We start from the raw sequence: 19,940 nt of genomic DNA, 5'->3' as shown, positions 1-19,940 counted from the left end.
GGCAATGGCTTCTTCTCAGTGATAAGCTCATCTTCCCAGGAAGGTATAAAGGAGGCTATGTTCTTGAGCTCTTTGGACATGTGGCATCCTTCTGCTACGAGTGAGGCCGATGAGGGTGCGGCGTTCGTCTGCTCCTTGGACGCGACTATTGATAATCATTTCCATTGCGGTAAGGCCAACGTAGCGATATAACTCCTCTACACGCATGTGACTAGGTAGGCCAGTGACCATACGCACGGATGCCCAATACATTGCTTCGAGCTATGCTGTCTGTTTCTTTGTTAAGACGAAGCACAAGGCGCCACATGCACACCTTGTCAGCATACATCCTTGCACCAGGATACGTGCTCCGTCCAATGTGGCGCCTCCGAACTTCTTAACTATCCTCCTGAGCTGGACCTGGGATGTCAGAGTGCTTAGTGAGGTCAGCAGGACAGATGAGGCGTATACAGTAGTATAGTCGGATACAACTTAAGGGGACAGGGTAGGCCCTATACCTCCGATGCATTTTAGCCTATGTTTGTGGCCCGTTTTCTCAGGATCTGTTAAGGTTAGAAGAATCATACTAGTACCGTTGAAATTAGCTCTCCAAGTTCTCTTTACTGAACTAGAAGTATTTGTAATAAAAAGAGGTTTTTTTTGTTCTTGTTTTTAGTGGACCTACTCATTTTTCAGGCAAAAATGGCCAATGAATAGCTTGTGAAACAAAATCCCTTGAACTAATTTTTATTATTCTGGTTCAGTAGATGTCCCCCTACGCTGCAATAATGTTGGAAAAAAATAATCTTTCTAGCTGCTGCGGTTCCAGAGAAAAAGGGGCAAACGTTGCGAAAACCGACATTTCGAGATAAATAGCTTTGAAATAAATAAAACACTTTATTCCAACGCTGCACGCTATAAATGCATGTGGATGTATCATATCACTAACCACCAGCCTCGTAAAAGCCTCCAGAGTCAATCTTTCTCTTCTTCGTTTGATGCCTTGCTTTTCGGGCCTCTTTTGTAACCAGCTGTGCAGCCCTGTATGCAAAGTACAGTCGTCGCTACCAGCACGTGCACCTTTTCCTATGCACCGTAAGGCATACCTAATCCTCGCGTTGACTTCATAGAGGCCCGACGTTGTCTTTTGTGACGTCTGGAATTGATTCGAAGAAGAGCACCTGACGCAGTTGAGAAAGTAAGGGCAAGCAACGCCAGCTCTTCGTGCTGCGTTTTCGAGCTGCTGGAAGTCCCCACTGCACACTTTACACGCACAGCTTTCACGATGGCACAAGATTGCATGTCAGTGTCAATCAAGGCATAGCCACGGTCACAAAAACTTGCGTTTAGGTCATCCATTTGTGCTGCCGAGTGCGACAGCTTTGAAGAAGACGCGCACGCGGCGGCCGCTGCGTCCAGCGTCGGAATGCGTTGCGAGGACTTGGTGCCATGAGGAACGAACTTATGACGATTCCCGTGAACACGCCGATTTTGAAATAACTTCTTCTTCTTCGTCTTATCGTGAACGCTTTGAATCTAGCCTCAAAACAATAAAAAAACGATTTTGGCCGTGAAAACAAGCCGAAAGAGAAGCAAAACAACGCGCGTCGCGAGATATACTGGCAGCGTATAAGATTTGGTGTCGCTAAACGGAACGCTAGGTATTTACTGCTATTGCCAGGCGAGCAATAACTTTTGTGCTAAACATGGAGAAAACGGCCATTTTTTTCTATTGTTTTTTCAACCTACAGATCAGACTTGCAGATCTCTCATAGGTGTGAAAGAGAGAGAGAGAGAGGAAACTTTTATTTAAAATGAGGAAGGTTGCTCGAGCAACTTAGGTGTGAAAGGAGGCGTGGTCGGACACCACCTAGGTTTCGGAAAAGGTCAATTTTCGAGGTAAATAATTCGTGCACACGCAAGTGACCCATTGGAAACCGTGGAAGAAATATTGGGAATTTCAGATATCGAAGAAACAAAAAATCGATTTTATTCAAAATATTTGTCTACCCTGTTCCCCTTAAATCTCCAGTGAAACTCTGCCCACATTCAGGACCGCCACACTGAATTCCTCCACAACGAAAAAGTAGTCTCTTGTTAAAAGTTTTCTTGTTACCTAAACAAGAAGCCAATCACGAGAAAAAAAATTACTAGCTTTAGAATTTTGATAACTGGCTCGGTTAATAAAGTCAACCATTAAAACCCTGATTTCGTTTTATGTTGTGAAAGGGGAGCAGAGTAATACAAGACGCCGCGAACCGCGGCCCAGTGTTAACAACCACTGCTTTTTTTTAAGTTATATCCCACTATAAAGGGCGTGCACGTACTGTGCTATCGTGGATTAGCGGACAGACGAGAACTGGGTGTGAAATTCTTCATCAGTGAGCATATAGCTGGTAACATAGAGAGAGAGAGAGAGAGAGAGAGGGAAAGGCAGGGATGTTAACCAGAAGGATTCCGGTTGGCTACCCTGCACAGGGGAAGGGAATGAGGGGAATTAAAGAGGAAAGAGAGAAGTAACGGGAAATAATCACAGTCTGTCAATTAAGGCAGTCGCTCTCAAAAAGCGAAAGAGTGCCTTGTAAGCCTTGAAGGCAGTTGACTGTTGTGGCCACGGACCGAGGATCTTGGCCTCTGTGAAAGGGCGAGGGTCCAGGCGGTCCAGAGCACATCGCAGCTTATGTCTTTCGGCTACAAAGGCAGGGCACTCGCACAAGATATGGGTGATTGTCTCATCACAGGCGCAGTTCACACAAGAGGGGCTGTCGGCCATCGCGATCCGGAAGGCATACTTATTCGTGAAGGCAACACCGAGCCATAGACGACACAGTAGTGTTGCTTCACGACGCGCTACATTACACGGAAGACGGAGGCGCAGTCCAGGGTCCAAAGTCCTGAGGCGACGGTTGCACAACACACCAGAGTTCCACGCTGAAAGTGTGAGCTCCAGCCTCAAGGAACGAAGCCCACACGCTGCGTCAGCTCTCGTTACGGGAATATTAACGGGGATTCCGTCATTGTGGGCAGAACGGGCAGCTTCGTCAGCCTGGTGATTGCCATGAATGCCGCAGTGGCCCGGCAGCCACTGGAAAATTATGTTATGTCCTTTCAATGTGGCGTCATGGTAGAGCTTGCGGATTTCGGCAACGAGTTGTTCGTGTGACCCACGGCGTAGTGCAGATTGCAGGCCTTGAAGGGCTGCTTTAGAGTCGGTGAAAACTGTCCAGTCATGTGCAGATTCCTGACTAATGAACTGAACTGCAGCCCGTAGGGCAGCTAGTTCTGCACCAGTTGAAGAGGTGAGATAGGTAGTCCTCACCTTCATTAAAATAGACCTGGCCGGTATCACCACAGACCCAGCAGAGCTTGTTGAAGTCACTGAACCATCTGTGTAGACATGTATGCGGTGTGTATGGTTAAAATGCAAATGATGCAGTGTCAGTTGCTTGAGAGCAGGCAATGATAAATCAGATTTCTTATTAATTCCAGGAATAGATAGGTGCACCCGGGGTTCATGGAGACTCCATATGGGTGAGCATGATCTTGATGGGTGGGCGAACTGCGAAGGAAGATAGGCACGGTGAGCTTGAATTACATTTGCAAATGCAGTATGTGGTCTGAGTACGGGAAGAGCTGCAAGATGATGACTCGGAACTCGCGTGAGGTGCCGAATGTGTGTTCTCATGGTTTCAACAGCAATGTGTGAAGTAACAGGATGCTCCCCAGCGACAAGAATAGTGGCTGCCGTTGAGGCACATTTAGGTAGCCCAAGGCAGATTCGTAGAGCTTGCGCTTGAACACTTTGAAGTGTCTGAAGGTTTGTCTTTCTGATATTGTTTAAAATGGGAAAGCTATACCGCATGTATCCCAGGAACAGCGAACGGTACAGTTGAAGCATCGAGCGTACAGATGCACCCCAGGACTTTCCCCCGAGGACGGAGAGAATATGAACAATCGCTGTCAGTTTCTTTCGCATGTCGTAAATATGGGGACTCCACGAGAGGTTCCTATCGATAACAACGCCAAGGAAGCGATGGTTTTTCTCATAGGGAATGGCGTTGCCATTAATATATATGGGGTAACTTGTCATTTTTTTTCGCGTGAACGCCACGAGGGAACATTTCTCGGTTGAAATATTTAGGCCCTGCTGACGAAGGTATAACGTCAGTATCGTTGCCGCCTTTTGTAGTCTCGCACGAACTTGGGGACGGGTCACGCTTGATGCCCAAATACAGATATCATCGGCGCATATTGAGATCTGGACTGATTGTGGCAATGAGTCAACCAGGCCGACGAGAGCTATGTTGAAAAGAGTTGGGCTCAGCACTCCACCCTGCGGGACTCCGCGCGAATTTAGATGCGAAGAGGTTGGTCCGTCTTCAGTCTGGACAAAACACGACCTCCCTGACAAATAGCTGCGTATCCAGCTGAACATACGGCCACCAATCTGAGCAGCTTCTAATGCGTCCAAAATGGCCTGATGCGTTACGTTGTCGTAGGCGCCCTTTATGTCCAAGAATAGTGCCGCAGTCAATCTTTTCAAGTTTTTTTGGTGCTGGACGGACGATACAAGGTCAACCACATTGTCAATGGAAGAGCGGCCACGTCGAAACCCAGACATAAATGCAGGGTAAATTTGGTATCGCTCTAGGTACCACTCCACGCGTGTTAACAACATTCTTTCCATGACTTTCCCGACACTGCTGGAGAGTGCAATTGGTCGGTATGCTATAGTATTAACCATATAGTTTATTACTATTACCTAGAGGGAAAGCTGGCGGCGCTGCGCTTCAGCCACCATGGACGCTCAAAGCATCATGGGACGGTGAGCTACTTGTTGCGGGACAGTCGTATTTTTTCGGGAACACGGAGTAGCACTACTAAGATGTTTCATTCCGAAAACGTTGTTCGTGTGTGCGCAGACGACTTTCGCGCGAACGCAGTGTGCAAAAGCCATAGTAGTGAAAACGCAACGACACACGACGCCAATAAAAGGTTTTACTTTCCCGAAATGCCAGTAAAAAACCTTTTAAGGTATCTGAGGAACAACATTTTTTTTCGAACATATTTACTTTTAAAAATGCGCCTGTTAATTACGAAATATGAGTTTTCTGGTGTTCATTACTGGCCAATAGGAAAGCTAGCCATCTCTTATTTTGGGCAAACTTTGCATTTACATGCTTTTCTGCTCGTTTGTTGCAATTTACAGACAGGATATTTAATGTTACGACATTCGTAGTTATCGAACAGCTTTATTTTTCTATTGTTTTTCGACCAAAAGTTGTAGTTCTGCAGTCGGCAGCTCACCGCCCCATTATGCTTTGAGCGCCCATGGTGGTTGAAGTGGTCTCGAGTGGCCTCCATGCGAACTCCCATAGACGGGTTGCCAGCTTTCCCTCTAGGTAATAGTAAAAAACTTTATGTCATTAACGAGAGTGTGACAGCTATCGTAATTATAGTTCAATAAGAGGTACAAGCTGAAGGTGGTGCAGGCCTACGCGCCTACATCAAGCCATGATGACCAGGTTGTTGAAAGCTTCCATGAAGACATAGAATCGTCAATGAACAGAGTAAAATCACAGTACACTGTGCTTATTGGGCGACTTCAATGCGAAGGTAGGCAACAAGCAGGTCGGAGACCAGGTGGTAGGTGACTATGGCATAAGCTCCAGGAATAACAGGGGAGAGTTATTAGTAGATCTTCAAAGGATACTGCACACACAAAAACAAGGACCTGAAGGTACACAGAGTAGTAGAGCTCGCAGAGATAAATAATTTACTGATCATGAATACCTTCTTCCGGAAACGAAAGAACCGGAAGTGGACGCGCAAGAGCCGCAATGGTGAGGCTAAAAATGAAATAGACTTTATACTGTGCGCTCAGTCAGGTATCGTGCAGTATGTGGAGGTGCTCGGAAAGGTGCGTTGTAGCGACCATAGAATCGTAAGGTCTCCAGTTAGCTTAGACTTGAAGAGGGAAATGAAGAAATTAGTCAAACGGAAGGCCATTAACCAGTTACCTGTAAGAGGGAAAGTATATCCCTGCAGAACAGGCATTCGGCTCTAACTGAGGACGACGATCTTAATGTTAAAAGAATGACGATAATCAGACAGCTATCAACAATCAATCAGGTGATAGAAAAATGAACAGAATGTAACGAACCACTATATATAGCGTTCATTGATTACGGGAGAGCATTTGACTAAGTTGAAACCTCAGCAGTCATGCACGCATTGCAGAGTCAGGGTGTGAAAGAGACGTAAAAATACCGGAAGATATCTGTAACGGCTGCACAGCTACCATAGTGCTACACAAATTCAGCAGTAAAATTCCAATAACGAAGGGTGTCAGGCAGCGAGACACAATCTAGCCAGTGTAATTCACCGCCTCCTTTCAGGAGGTGTTCCGAGGCCTGAAATGGGAACAGTTGGGGATATATAAGAGTTAGTCGTGAATACCTGAGTAACTTGCGATTCGCTGATAACATTGCCTTGCTAGGTCACTCAGGAGATGAGCTGCAAAACATGATCTATGAGTTAGACTGGCAGAGCAGAACGATAGGTTTTAAAATTAACATGCAGAATACCAAAGTAATGTTCAACAGTCTTCGCAAAGAAACAGCAGTTCACAATTGGTAGCGAGGTGCTGGAGGTGGTAAGGGAATAAATCTACGCGTTGTAGGGCATCTTGGTTAGCAGTCACTGCAAGCTTTACGCGGATTTTGTGAAGCGGGACACCACCTAAAAGAAGACAAGGCATTCTTCGGCCTTTAGGGTCATCTGAGAAACCATAACATAAGAGTAGCGCAAAACCAGGACGACGGACAAAAGGGGAGAGAACACACGCCCAAAACACAGTAGCGTCTGTGTTGTGGGTGTGTGTTGTCTCCCCTTTTGTCCGTCGTCCTGGTTTTGCGCTACTCTTATTTTATGGATCAGTACCGAATTGCCCAAATTTCCACCCTGGGAAACCAGTTCGATGATTTTCGCAAAACTATTCGCCTCCAATACTGCAATATGCACCTATAAATCAACCAACAGCGATCAACCCCACCTCAAAAATGCGCCACTGTGCCGTGTGCCCGAGGTGCTAGCAAAACCATCTCCTGTATCCGAAATAAAGGGGGCCTTCAAGAAGCGCACAAGCCTACAAACCAACCAACATGAACCAACCAGGCCGACTCGGCCCTCTCCTTGAAGCCTACAAACAATGTGGCGTTTTGCCTTAGTGTTCCCAAAGATCGGCCACTGAGAGAAAGAGCCCCAGGCATCGTCTAGAAAATCCCTTGACCCGACTGCGACGGAAGCTACATCGGCGAAACCAAAAACCTAAAAGAAAAAGGATGTCCGCAACTTCGCAAGAGAGCGCAATCCAGTAGCTGCACATTACGAAGATGAGGGCCATAGGGTCAACTTCGAAGAAACAATCATTCTAGTAACCGAAAAGAATTACCAGAAAAGGCTCTTACTTAAGGGAAACCTGCCTCCTGTATACACACAGGGACTTCGTTCTGACGTCCGCAAAAGAATAAAAGGAGCAAAGCCCGGCAACCTGACTCACAGCCTTGACCCCAAGTGTTAACGCCCTCTCCCCCGCCCGCACCCTTCACACGGCCGCATTCCTTCTTTCGGCCTCTTGCTGCCCCTCCATGCATACTTAACGACGCTATAGCTTCGCGTCTCTCATAGCCTTATATCCTAGCTACACGGCCGACTTAACCGCGGTTAACCACAACCATGGTTAGGCGGAGTTAACCTTGGTTATCGCTAACATCAGTTTGGCGGTGTTACACGCGAAAACATGTCCTCGGGGCGTGTAGCGGCGCTGGTCACGTGACTGCCGCTCCAGACCCAATTATGAGGCCCACTTTATGCCCGTGATATACAAAACATTTAACAAAACCCTATGATAAGAAGTTCTTTTGGTGAACTAAGCTTGGTATCACCTGTGCATCTAAACTTGTTGCCCGAGGTTGTTCGAATTCAGCCAAAGCATGGAGGTAGTCTTTCAACATGGGGCGCAGTCGACACCGTAGCGAGCGTCTTTAGCCGATGCTAGAGCCAAGGCAATCCATCTTTGCTGCTCGCTATCGCCTCGTCGCTTTGAGGTGTTTCGTTTTCTTCTCGCTGTTTTCGTTTTATTCCATCTAATATTTTTTCTCGTGTCATAATAAGTGCATCTTGCTGTTTTAAGTCTATTTTCAATTCTATTTCATCATTTCTTTCGTGTTTGAAGTGTATTTTACTACATGAAGTGTTGAAAGTGTTGTGCGTCGGCGGGAAGTCGTGCATAGCGATCGCTCAGAGCAAGCCGATGCCCGACGGCGAGGAAGATAGCAAGTTCCTCGCTGTGTTCGCCGCTTATCAAGTGGAAATGCAGCGGCTACGTTTGCGGCAGCTCGCCATTGTTGGCGCACTTGAAGACAAGCAAGCCGAACAAGAACGAGCCGAGCATACGTGCCGGTGCCTGCCTTCGAGCTCTGGCTGCAAGGCTGTGCTCTCGCGAGCGGAGTGTGTGGGCGCATCCACGCGAAGATTCATGGCAGGAAGCATCGCTTCCGCACTTGCCAGAGGCTGGATTTAGGGAGAACTTTACAGTGACAAGAGGCACATTTAAATACATTTTAAATGTGTGTGACTGCATGAGAAGGCTGGACACAAATATGCGGAAAGCAATATCGCCGCATAAACGTGTGGCAATTGCCATATATCGCCTTACGACTTACGCGGAAGAAGGAACTGTGGCAAACGTGTTTGAAGTCAGTCACTCCTCAGTTAGCATCATTGTTACGGAGTTCTGCGATGTTGTTGTGCGAGTTGAACCTCTGTACGTGAGAATGCCGAGGATGCACGAACTGGTCGAACACCTGCGACAGTTTTCTGCAGTTTGCAGGCTTCCCTCAAGCTGTTGGAGCTCTAGACGGCTGCCACATCGAAGTCTGTCCACCTTCCGAGCACGCAGTGGACTACCATAACTGTGAGGGGTGGTATAGTGTAATACTTTTAGCTGTTGCTGACCACAGGCACAAATTCCTTTACACAAACAGCGGATATTCTGGGAGGAACCATGACGCAGGTGTGGTGGAATCGAAGCTGCCAAAGATTCTGAGCAGTGAATTGTTTATGGTCGAAACCAAAACCATCGAATGTGTACACGTTTCACCTCTGCTGCTGGCTGATCAAATTCAAATTCAAATTGTTTATTTACATTTAAAAGTACACAAAGATGTGTCCAACACTGTCTGGACCCGTAGCCGTAGGCTAGTCATGGGTCCAAAAAATGAAATACAATCTTGCAGATACGCCAGTACAATGCAATTAGGACTTGTAACAGCGGGGGAGATACATGTGTATGAATACAAGTTCAGAAATGGGAAAAGAAGAAGAAAAAAACATCACACGGAACAACTCTGTAATATGAAAAACATCGTCGATGTCCAAAAAAGAAATAATAATAATAATAAAAACGAATGTGCGCAGCTGGTTGAGTGAGCATTAGTTCTTAGTATGTATGTGCCGAAAGAATTTTTTTTGCTGTAGGAGTGAAATTTTGAGCGTATTTTACTTCGTGGGGAAGGGTATTTCATATTTTTGCACCAATAAAAGCGAGCTGTCGTTCTCCATATACGTTGTGAGTGGGTGGCCGATTAAAGTTTCCAAGCGTTACATTCCCGGTGGGACGTGATGACGTGTGAAATAGGGATATATGGAAAGGATGGGTGTATCTTACGATGCTGTTTACGGTAGTAGCTCTTTTCAGTAGGCGTAGTGAATCGAAATGCAGTATCTGTTAAGTCTTCGAATAATGATTTCCTGGGATGATCTGGTTTAGAATGAGTTATGACTCTTAATGATCGTTTCTGTAATTTTTGGACTGGCTCGATATAACTGTTGTAGGTCCATCCCCAAGAATCTAGGCAGTAAGAAAGGTGACTGTGGATAAAGGAGAAATATAAAATGCGTAAAAAATTTGTGTCAAAGAAGTCACGTGCCTGTAGCAGTTGATAGCACCCGGATGCCAGTTTTGCCCTCACTGCAGATATGTGATTTTGCCAGTGCAGGTGCCTATCAAATATTACGCCAAGATATTTAAAAAAAGGTGTATGTTGCAGTACAAAGTTTTTAATGGAAATGTTCATACAGTTAATATCTACTTGTTTACTACGGGAGTTAAATACAGTATATTTTGTTTTGTCAACATTAACAGACAGCTTGTTAGCTGAAAACCAGTAAGAGATGCTTGCTAAATCTAAGTTCGTTTTGGACTCAATTTCCTCGATGTTGTTTCCTGTAATAATTATAGCGGTGTGATCGGCGTACATCAGCATATCTCTGAAATGTAGTGCACGTGGAAGATCGGAAACATATAAAGAAAAAAGCAGGGGTCCCAAAACAGACCCTTGGGGTACGCCCGTGTGTATACGTTGTGGTGGCGATGATACATTATTCATTAGGACTACCTGAGGACGTTGTTCGATGTAACTAGAAAACAGCTCGAAAATCCGTTCTCTAAAGCCGTAGTGTTTTAGCTTGTACAGAAGGATGGAATGGTCAACGGTATCGAAAGCCTTTCTTAAGTCAAGAAAGACCACAGCCACAAGTTTGTTGTTATTTAAAGCACAGTTTATTTTTTCGGCTAATAACTGGACTGCAGTTGATGTTGAATGGTGCTGCCGAAAGCCGTGTTGCTGTGGGCAAATGATACGATATTTTTCTTTAAATATATTAATTCGATTTGCAAGAATTTTTTCGAAAAGGATATCAACAGAACTGAGCACTGATATAGGTCGATAACTAGAAGGGTTTGAGCTGTCTCCATCCTTGTATATTGGAACTACTCGGGCGGTTTTTAGCGACGTTGGGTACTTGGCGGTTTGCAATGAGTGATTTAGAACGTGACATAATATAGGATCGAGGATATCAATGTTGTCTTTCAACATACGTACAGTTATTCCATCCAATCCAGCGGGTTTATTGCTAGCCATAGTTGCCAATGTAGAATGTATTTCGCTAAGTTCAATGTCCCCTAGAAAAAAGGTATTTGGTAGTGGACTGGGTAACGAAGAGTTTATTTATTTATTCAAGTTACTCACAGGCTCCTTTACATTGGAGCATTGTGTGAGTGGGGCCGTACATAGAAGTTAGATAACAGCACAAAAAAGAACAAAAAAAAAACGACAGAAGAGAAACGTTGTACAATAGTTAGCAAGAGGCACTCAGTAGAATACAAATAAAGTAATACAATCCACAATAATTGCATGTTTCAAAATGTGGCAACATGGAAATGGAACACGATTTGACAGTGAGGCTAAAAAGTGCACAAGTTAGTTTACACTAAGCAGCAATAAAATAGATTTTTCGCAAGAATACAGAGAACTGAGACACTAGGCGAGGATTGCGGTTATTGTATCACGAAACGTAGCAGGATTTCTGGTATTAGTAGCATCGTCAGGAAGGCTGTTTCAATAGTTTATGGTACGTGGGAGAGCAGACATGTTGAATGCTTTTGTATGACCAAAAATACGCGTAAAGCTGCTATGATTATTGAGGCGATGAGATGTGCGACATGGCCATGACAAAGGTAATGTGTGACTGTGAAGACTGAAAACCATTTTATGAAATAAGCAAAGAAGTGCTACGGTACGACGTGATTCTAAAGACTCAAGTGATAGCGATAACTTGATCTTAGTGAAGCTGGTATGCGGGTTATAATCGCGAGCGATGAAGCATGCAGCACGGTTCTGTATAGATTCGAGATTACGTGTTAGATACGCTTGGTGAGGTGACCAGATGGGTGATGCAAATTCTAGTTGTGGGCGGACAAACGTCTGGTAGGCTAGTTTTCGAGTGTCAGATGGTGCACCATGAAGATTACGCTTTAAGTATCCAAGGGTTCGTGAAGCCTTAGCTGTAATTTTATTAATGTGTGTCGACCAGGAAAGGTTTTGATTTAGGTGAGTGCCGAGATATTTATATGAGGACGCTGTTGTGGCATGATTACTGCTGATCGAGTAGGTGAAAGAAGAGTTTGAAAGTTTACGGCTGAAAGTCATTAATTTACACTTATCAGTGTTGACCGGCATTAGCCACATGGAACACCAATTTGTTATATGGTCTAGATCTTTCTGTAAAGCGATATGATCGGTAGGATTAGAAATTTTGCTGCAGTAAATAATACAGTCGTCAGCAAACAAACGGATGTTAGAGGTAATGTCGGTTGGCAGATCGTTAATATATATTAAAAATAGTAACGGGCCCAGGACACTGCCTTGGGGAACACCGGACGATACTTCAGAGAGAGAGGATGAGCAATTATTTATACTGGTAAATTGGTTGCGAAATGAGAGGAAATTTCTAATCCATGATAGCGTTAATGAGTCGATATTTAAAGCAGAAAATTTGGCAATTAAACGACAATGTGCTACCCGATCAAATGCCTTAGAAAAGTCAATGAAAATACAATCAGTCTGTTGGTTATCATTCATGTTAGTCAGAACTTCGTGCGTAAATTCCATGAGTTGTGTATCGCACGACAGTCCTTTTCTAAAACCGTGCTGATGAAGGTAAAAAAAAAGCGGTTTTGTTCAAGGTGCTGCGCAACATTTGAAGCAATGATAAGTTCTAGAAGCTTACATGCAATACTGGTTAAAGATATAGGTCGGTAGCTACTGATGTTACTTCTGTCTCCAAATTTGAACACGGGGATGACTTTGCCTATTTTCCAATCAAACGGAAGTTCACCTGTAGATAAAGACTGCTGAAAAATGTGATACAAGATTAAGCTGCTCGAGTTTATAATGAGTTTAAGAATTTTGGCGTTGATTCCGTCAACACCAGAGCTAGTGGGCATTTTCAGGTTTTTGATTTGTGTTATTTGCAGAGGTGGCTGAAGAAATCCCTACTGTAGCAAATTATGAATTAAAGTGGTCGACAACGTTCTGATCAATAACTGCCGGAAGCGTCTGTTGGCGCGGTTTACCAACAACACTGTTCACAATTCCCCACAGTTTTTTGGAGTTCCCAGCGCTATGTTCAATGAGGCGTGTGTAATATTCCTTTTTCCGTGTGCGCATAGCTGCAACAGATTTATTGCGCATTATTTTGTACTGACCCAAGTAACAGTTGTTATCCTTATGCTGTTTCCATTTGTGATACCAGAAATCCTTCTGTTGTAGCACTGCTAGAATTTGTTTTGTCATCCAGGGCGAGATGGGTTGCTTATACGAGCGAGCAAATAAGTTCGTACAGCTGCTTGTTGTACCGTACGTAAGAGTGTGAGTGTGCCTAAGAATGTGCCTAAGAGTGTGCCTAAGAATGCGTGAGTAGACAATTTTCGCAAGATCATCTTCGCATGCAAGATGTATGACTTTGGAATTATCTGCCTTCCGCACCAGGATTCTTCCATTTGAGACCCAGGCAAATTTCCAACCTTTTTCCCGCTTCAGTTGGACGGCCTTGCCTAGAAAAATTTCATTTTCAGGACAGAGGTAGTCGTTCACAAAAACTGGGTCACTTTACTCAAAACCGAGCATAGATGTGTTCAACCGGTTTTTCGTTGCAGCCTGAAAGAACTTAAATTTGAGCAACACTTAATGTTGGGCTAGTTGGTAATACATACTTCTGAAGGAACCAGCAAAGTTAAGATCTTTGGTTTGCTTGTGTCGCTTGTCTCTTCATGACCTTGTAGATTCCACTTGTTCTTTCTTTCCTTGTGTGGCACGCCCCCCTGACATGGCTATATATATATACGTTGCATCTGTACTTCCGAAATAAAGATGTAAGTTCAGCGCTCCTGTCCGTCGTGTTCCGCCTTTTTCTTGTCCGTTGTGTTTTGTGCGCTGGTTCCTTCAGAAGTATGAAAGAACTTGTCCCGCGCAGTCCTTGAGGTAAACTTCACAATGATGTTTGACAGTCCAGATCCTTTAGTTGGAACACGATGTGCGACATCTATATCACAGGCAGAGAGCTCCACTTTTAGGCACTTGGCCACTTTCTGCACTGTGTCACCTACATTCTCATTCTCTGTCTCTGGTACGCGCTTTATTTATTTATTTATTTATTTATTTATTTATTTATTTATTTATTTTATTTATCTATCAAATACTGCCAACTGCCTCTTGGCAGTCAAAGCAGGAGTGGATACATTGTTCTTGAAAAATTGCTGAGGTGAGTTTAACAGCGGCAAAGGAAGAAAACATGTTATTGACAATCAGCCACGAAGGAATGTGCACAATCAAAAAACACACAAAAAAGAAAGAAGCAATACACTTTGAAAGGCGGACGGCAAAGCAAGGAGCGTTGTAAAGAAATACTTGCTGCATCATAGATAAAATGACACGGCCGTAACAAAAGATTCAACTGAGGGCATGTCAGCTACTTCATAGGGTAAGGCGTTCCACTCAGCTGTGGTTCGAGGAAAGAATGATGAACGGTAGGCGTTAGTTTTAACCTGCGGCATTACAATTGTTTTGCTGTGCTTGCCTCTTGTTTTCCTGGATTCGTTGAAGTGCATGTAATTATGAACATTTATTTTGACATGGTGGTTGACAATACTGTACATCATTTGTAGGCGGTGTAGTTTGCGGCGCATTTCTAGCGACGGGAGCCCAGCTCGTGTTCTCAGGTCTGAAACAGAGATACATCTATGGTAAGCGTTAAAAATGAATCGAAGTGCTTTCTTTTGTACCCCTTCAATGTGATTGATGTTTTTCTTAGTATGAGGGTCCCAAACAGTGTCAGCGTAATCAAGATTTGACATTGTTGCGCCTACCAAGGCCTCCCATTCCAAAAAAACATCATGAAGCCATATCCGCATTTTGGCACTGCTGATTCTTCTGTGCAGGCATTTAACTTTCATCTTTCAAGTGCCAGGCGTTTGGTAGAAAATGCCTACGGGCGGCTGATGGTACCTTCTCGCATTCGGTTCAAGGGCCTTGAATGCGACATTTTCAATGTGAACAAAGTCAATCGCTGCTGCTGTGTTCTCCACAATATTTGTGAGGAAATGACTGACAGATGCGACGCTAACTAGCTGCATGTAGTCCGTCTAGAGGTTGGACGATTACCATAGCCCTCCTGCACAAGCGGTCAAAAGGAGCCTTCAGGGGTGGCAGTGAAAAATGCCCTGGCAAAGCACTTTGCATCACAGTGAACGGTCCTGGATGATCCAAAGTATCTTCAGGACATTCTAACAGGTGCACTTTTGATGGGTGAGGTTTTCTGATTCAGTCAGATTCAGAAGTTTATAAAGCTGTTCATGTCGGTTGCACTCAAAAGCATAGTGCAATTTTCAGGAACAGAATGGTCTCCGTACTTAAAGAACTGTTTTAACACTGGCCACATTGGAAATTTGGGATCAGGTATTTATTGCATTGCATTTACCGATGTGAGTGCAGTATGCTTTATGGATTTACTCCACCTCTCATGATTTACTGTTCTACTGGGTTCTTTAGTTGTAAGCACATTATTTGCACACTTGCCACCTGTGGGCTTTGTTTATTCTGTTATTTTAATAGGAAAGACCAGTGGCAGTAAAAAGACACGTGTGTACCAAACTGTGCCCTACTATTGCGGGTGCACAAGTTGTATAGCATGACGATAAGCAGTGTCTGTTGCAGCAGAGTTTATCATGGAATTGGGACGGTCCACCTATCAATCAAAGCACCTGCCCAATTCAGAATATACGTATTGATTACACTGCATAAAGTACTGAGATGTGGCCTCAGCCTAGTGCTTGCAGCATGCATGTGTATCTGTTTTATTCAGTGCTACCACTGTGTTGTTGTGCAAAATGGCATTGTAGGGTTCAGGAGGTTTACAACTTGGATCTTGTTCAGTTGCCTACATAATTTATAATTTTGCTAGCTTTTCATATAGCATGCATATTTTATTAACAATAGTAAAATGGCAGTTTGGGCGAGTTGGTTAAGCATCTTGTAATAAAAACAGCGCAAGGACACAGGACGAGAACGGAGAGTAGACACACACGGCGCTGAACTTGCAACTAAGTTTAATGGAAAAACACGCTGCTTTTCAAGGCAGGGCGTCAAGAAAGCGCGCGCATGCGCTTTGTCAAAAATACACTTATCGGGTAATAAAATGTCTCCTAAAGGCACGTGTGATTATCGGTGCTAACCACTGTTTAGCAACTTCATTTCTTTAGAGGACAATGCTACTGAAGGCTGGCTGACACATCTGTTTCCTTTCCTCAAGATATGAAATGCCTCTGCTACTTCCCTCGTGCTACGATCGTTATGTATGAACAAGATTTCGGTGTCAACGAAAAACGGGGTGCACTTACACTCGAGACAATGCTTGGCCAAGTTTGTTGAACTCTTACCCAAAGAATTTTGGTGCTCCAAAAGCCGTACATTAATGCAGCGACCTGTCTGGCCAATATAAGTACGGCCACAGGACAGAGGAATCTGGTAGACCACAGCAACCTTACACGAGACGAACCTGTTTGCATGATTAATTTTACACCCTGTTTTCTTTCCCATTCCATCCCTCTTCCTTTGAACAGCTGCCCCCACTTTGCCTACCTTATTAGGTGCCGAGAACACAACGTTGACACCATACTTGGCCCCCACTTTCTTGAATCTGTGCGAAAGAGAATGTACGTACGGCATTACAGCTATATTCTTTGTTCTATCGTCCACACTGGCGCGCTGCTCAGAGTCACGTTCGGAGGTTTTCAATTTCTTCAGGATCTTTTCCGCACACGACACAAGAACTGAGTCTGGGAAACCGGCCTGCTTACAGCGGTGTACCTGGGCGCAGAGGCTAGTCTTCATTTTGTGAGAACAGGATTTCTTTAACGCCATACTCATGCACCCTGTTACTATCCCGTTTTTTACTAGTTTCGAGTGGCAAGACCTATAGTTCAGCAGGGGCTTCTCACTCCGAGGGGAGTATTTCCAGCACACGTGGTCTTTTTCGAAGACCAGCAGTAAGTCCAAAAATTGCAATGTGTTATGCTGAGGAATTTCATGCGTAAATTTCAGTCCGGACCCTTTCCTTACAAAACAATCTAAAACACTTGACACGGTTTCTGCCTGAGGGGACTTCACAATCACAAGGTAATCATCAACATACCTAAAAATGCGTATAAAACCACCTGCCGATTCATTCGCCACTTCCTTGTCGACATGACTAAGGAAGATGCTGCTGAGCACCGGGGCTACTTTAGATCCTATACACACGCCAGACTTTTGCAAGACTGTTTGGTTTTCCCAAGAGACATACGTATTCTTGAGATAGAAGGTGAGGAATTCCAGAAAGGATGCCGTAGAAATTCCGCATCTATCTTGAAAAGCATGCTCGTCATTTTGATCTTCAATGGATTGCTGTACATATTGCTGGAGAGGCACATGCGGTAGAGAAAAGAACAGATCTTCCACATCTATACTAAAACCAGAACAGTCTCCAGGGTTGTCACTGAGTAGAAAGTTAACAATTTCCTCTGAGTTTGGAACCAGGAACGGGTCATTCACATGCAGTGTTGAAAGATGTCTGTTTAGGTACGTGGAAACCACCAACTGCCAAGAGCGATGCTCGGAAACTATTGCCCTGAACGGAATCTCCGGCTTATGTGTCTTGGCCGCGAAGAAGATTTCCAGAACCCCGAGCTCAGCATCTTTCACCTTCTTTGCTAGCCCTTCTAAATTAAGTTTAAGCAGCAGAGCCTCTGCCTTCTGTTTACAACGTGCTGGTTTTACCTTGGCGGTCCTGAAATTCTTCATCACTGTATGGCGGGCTTTCTCGGCATAAAGGTCTTCCGATAAGACAACAAAAAACCCTTCTTTGTCCGACTGCACCGCTCGAAGCTGCCTATCACACAGATAGTTTACCAAGGAACTAAACCGGTTACTCTGTCCTTTAGTAGTCTCACAATGACCTACAACATCTACACACTCAGAAATACATTTTGAGCGGTCATCTATTGCTGCCCTAGACGATACACTGCGAGCAAAACCAAGTTTTTTTCAACAGTCTTCATACCGGTCTCCAAACAAAACTTTGGTCCTAGGCGTAGGGTCTTCTCTTGGCGAGGATCCACGGTGATGTCCCCAAGCACCAAAAGTTTGCCTTCAGCTTGCTGCCGCTTGGCTGCTCTTGGAAACGAAGAGCGCACAGTTTTCCACAGGAATTCCGTGAGCTGTTCTGTAGTCTTGCACCACTCGCGGAAGAGGCGTTGATTCCGGCGTACATCCTCGCAGCAGCACCTTGTCCAAAGCATGTCCTTGAAAAACCTCGCCTGCCTCCAATATTCGCTCTGGATAATCTTGCACATTCTCCTGGTATGGCCCACAGATGGTCTCAACATTCACCGTGGATCCTCGCCAAGAGAAGACCCTACGCCTAGGACCAAAGTTTTGTTTGGAAACCGGTATGAAGACTGTTGAAAAACTTGGTTTTGCTCGCAGTGTATCGTCTAGGGCAGCAATAGATGACCGCTCAAAATGTGTTTCTGAGTGTGTAGATGTTGTAGGTCACTGTGAGACTACTAAAGGACAGAGTAACCGGTTTAGTTCCTTGGTAAACTATCTGTGTGATAGGCAGCTTCGAGCGGTGCAGTCGGACAAAGAAGGGTTTTTTGTTGTCTTATCGGAAGACCTTTATGCCGAGAAAGCCCGCCATACAGTGATGAAGAATTTCAGGACCGCCAAGGTAAAACCAGCACGTTGTAAACAGAAGGCAGAGGCTCTGCTGCTTAAACTTAATTTAGAAGGGCTAGCAAAGAAGGTGAAAGATGCTGAGCTAGGGGTTCTGGAAATCTTCTTCGCGGCCAAGACACATAAGCCGGAGATTCCGTTCAGGGCAATAGTTTCCGAGCATCGCTCTTGGCAGTTGGTGGTTTCCACGTACCTAAACAGACATCTTTCAACACTGCATGTGAATGACCCGTTCCTGGTTCCAAACTCAGAGGAAATTGTTAACTTTCTACTCAGTGACAACCCTGGAGACTGTTCTGGTTTTAGTATAGATGTGGAAGATCTGTTCTTTTCTCTACCGCATGTGCCTCTCCTGCAATATGTACAGCAATCCATTGAAGATCAAAATGACGAGCATGCTTTTCAAGATAGATGCGGAATTTCTACGGCATCCTTTCTGGAACTCCTCACCTTCTATCTCAAGAATACGTATGTCTCTTGGGAAAACCAAACAGTCTTGCAAAAGTCTGGCGTGTGTATAGGATCTAAAGTAGCCCCGGTGCTCAGCAGCATCTTCCTTAGTCATGTCGACAAGGAAGTGGCGAATGAATTGGCAGGTGGTTTTATACGCATTTTTAGGTATGTTGATGATTACCTTGTGATTGTGAAGTCCCCTCAGGCAGAAACCGTGTCAAGTGTTTTAGATTGTTTTGTAAGGAAAGGGTCCGGACTGAAATTTACGCATGAAATTCCTCAGCATAACACATTACAATTTTTGGACTTACTGCTGGTCTTCGAAAAAGACCACGTGTGCTGGAAATACTCCCCTCGGAGTGAGAAGCCCCTGCTGAACTATAGGTCTTGCCACTCGAAACTAGTAAAAAACGGGATAGTAACAGGGTGCATGAGTATGGCGTTAAAGAAATCCTGTTCTCACAAAATGAAGACTAGCCTCTGCGCCCAGGTACACCGCTGTAAGCAGGCCGGTTTCCCAGACTCAGTTCTTGTGTCGTGTGCGGAAAAGATCCTGAAGAAATTGAAAACCTCCGAACGTGACTCTGAGCAGCGCGCCAGTGTGGACGATAGAACAAAGAATATAGCTGTAATGCCGTACGTACATTCTCTTTCGCACAGATTCAAGAAAGTGGGGGCCATGTATGGTGTCAACGTTGTGTTCTCGGCACCTAATAAGGTAGGCAAAGTGGGGGCAGCTGTTCAAAGGAAGAGGGATGGAATGGGAAAGAAAACAGGGTGTAAAATTAATCATGCAAACAGGTTCGTCTCGTGTAAGGTTGCTGTGGTCTACCA

This window comes from Amblyomma mixtum, chromosome 10 (genome assembly GCF_055824585.1).
Source record: "Amblyomma mixtum isolate Tamu chromosome 10, ASM5582458v1, whole genome shotgun sequence".
NCBI lineage: Eukaryota > Metazoa > Arthropoda > Arachnida > Ixodida > Ixodidae > Amblyomma > Amblyomma mixtum.
Note: the sequence above shows the minus strand (reverse complement) of the source record.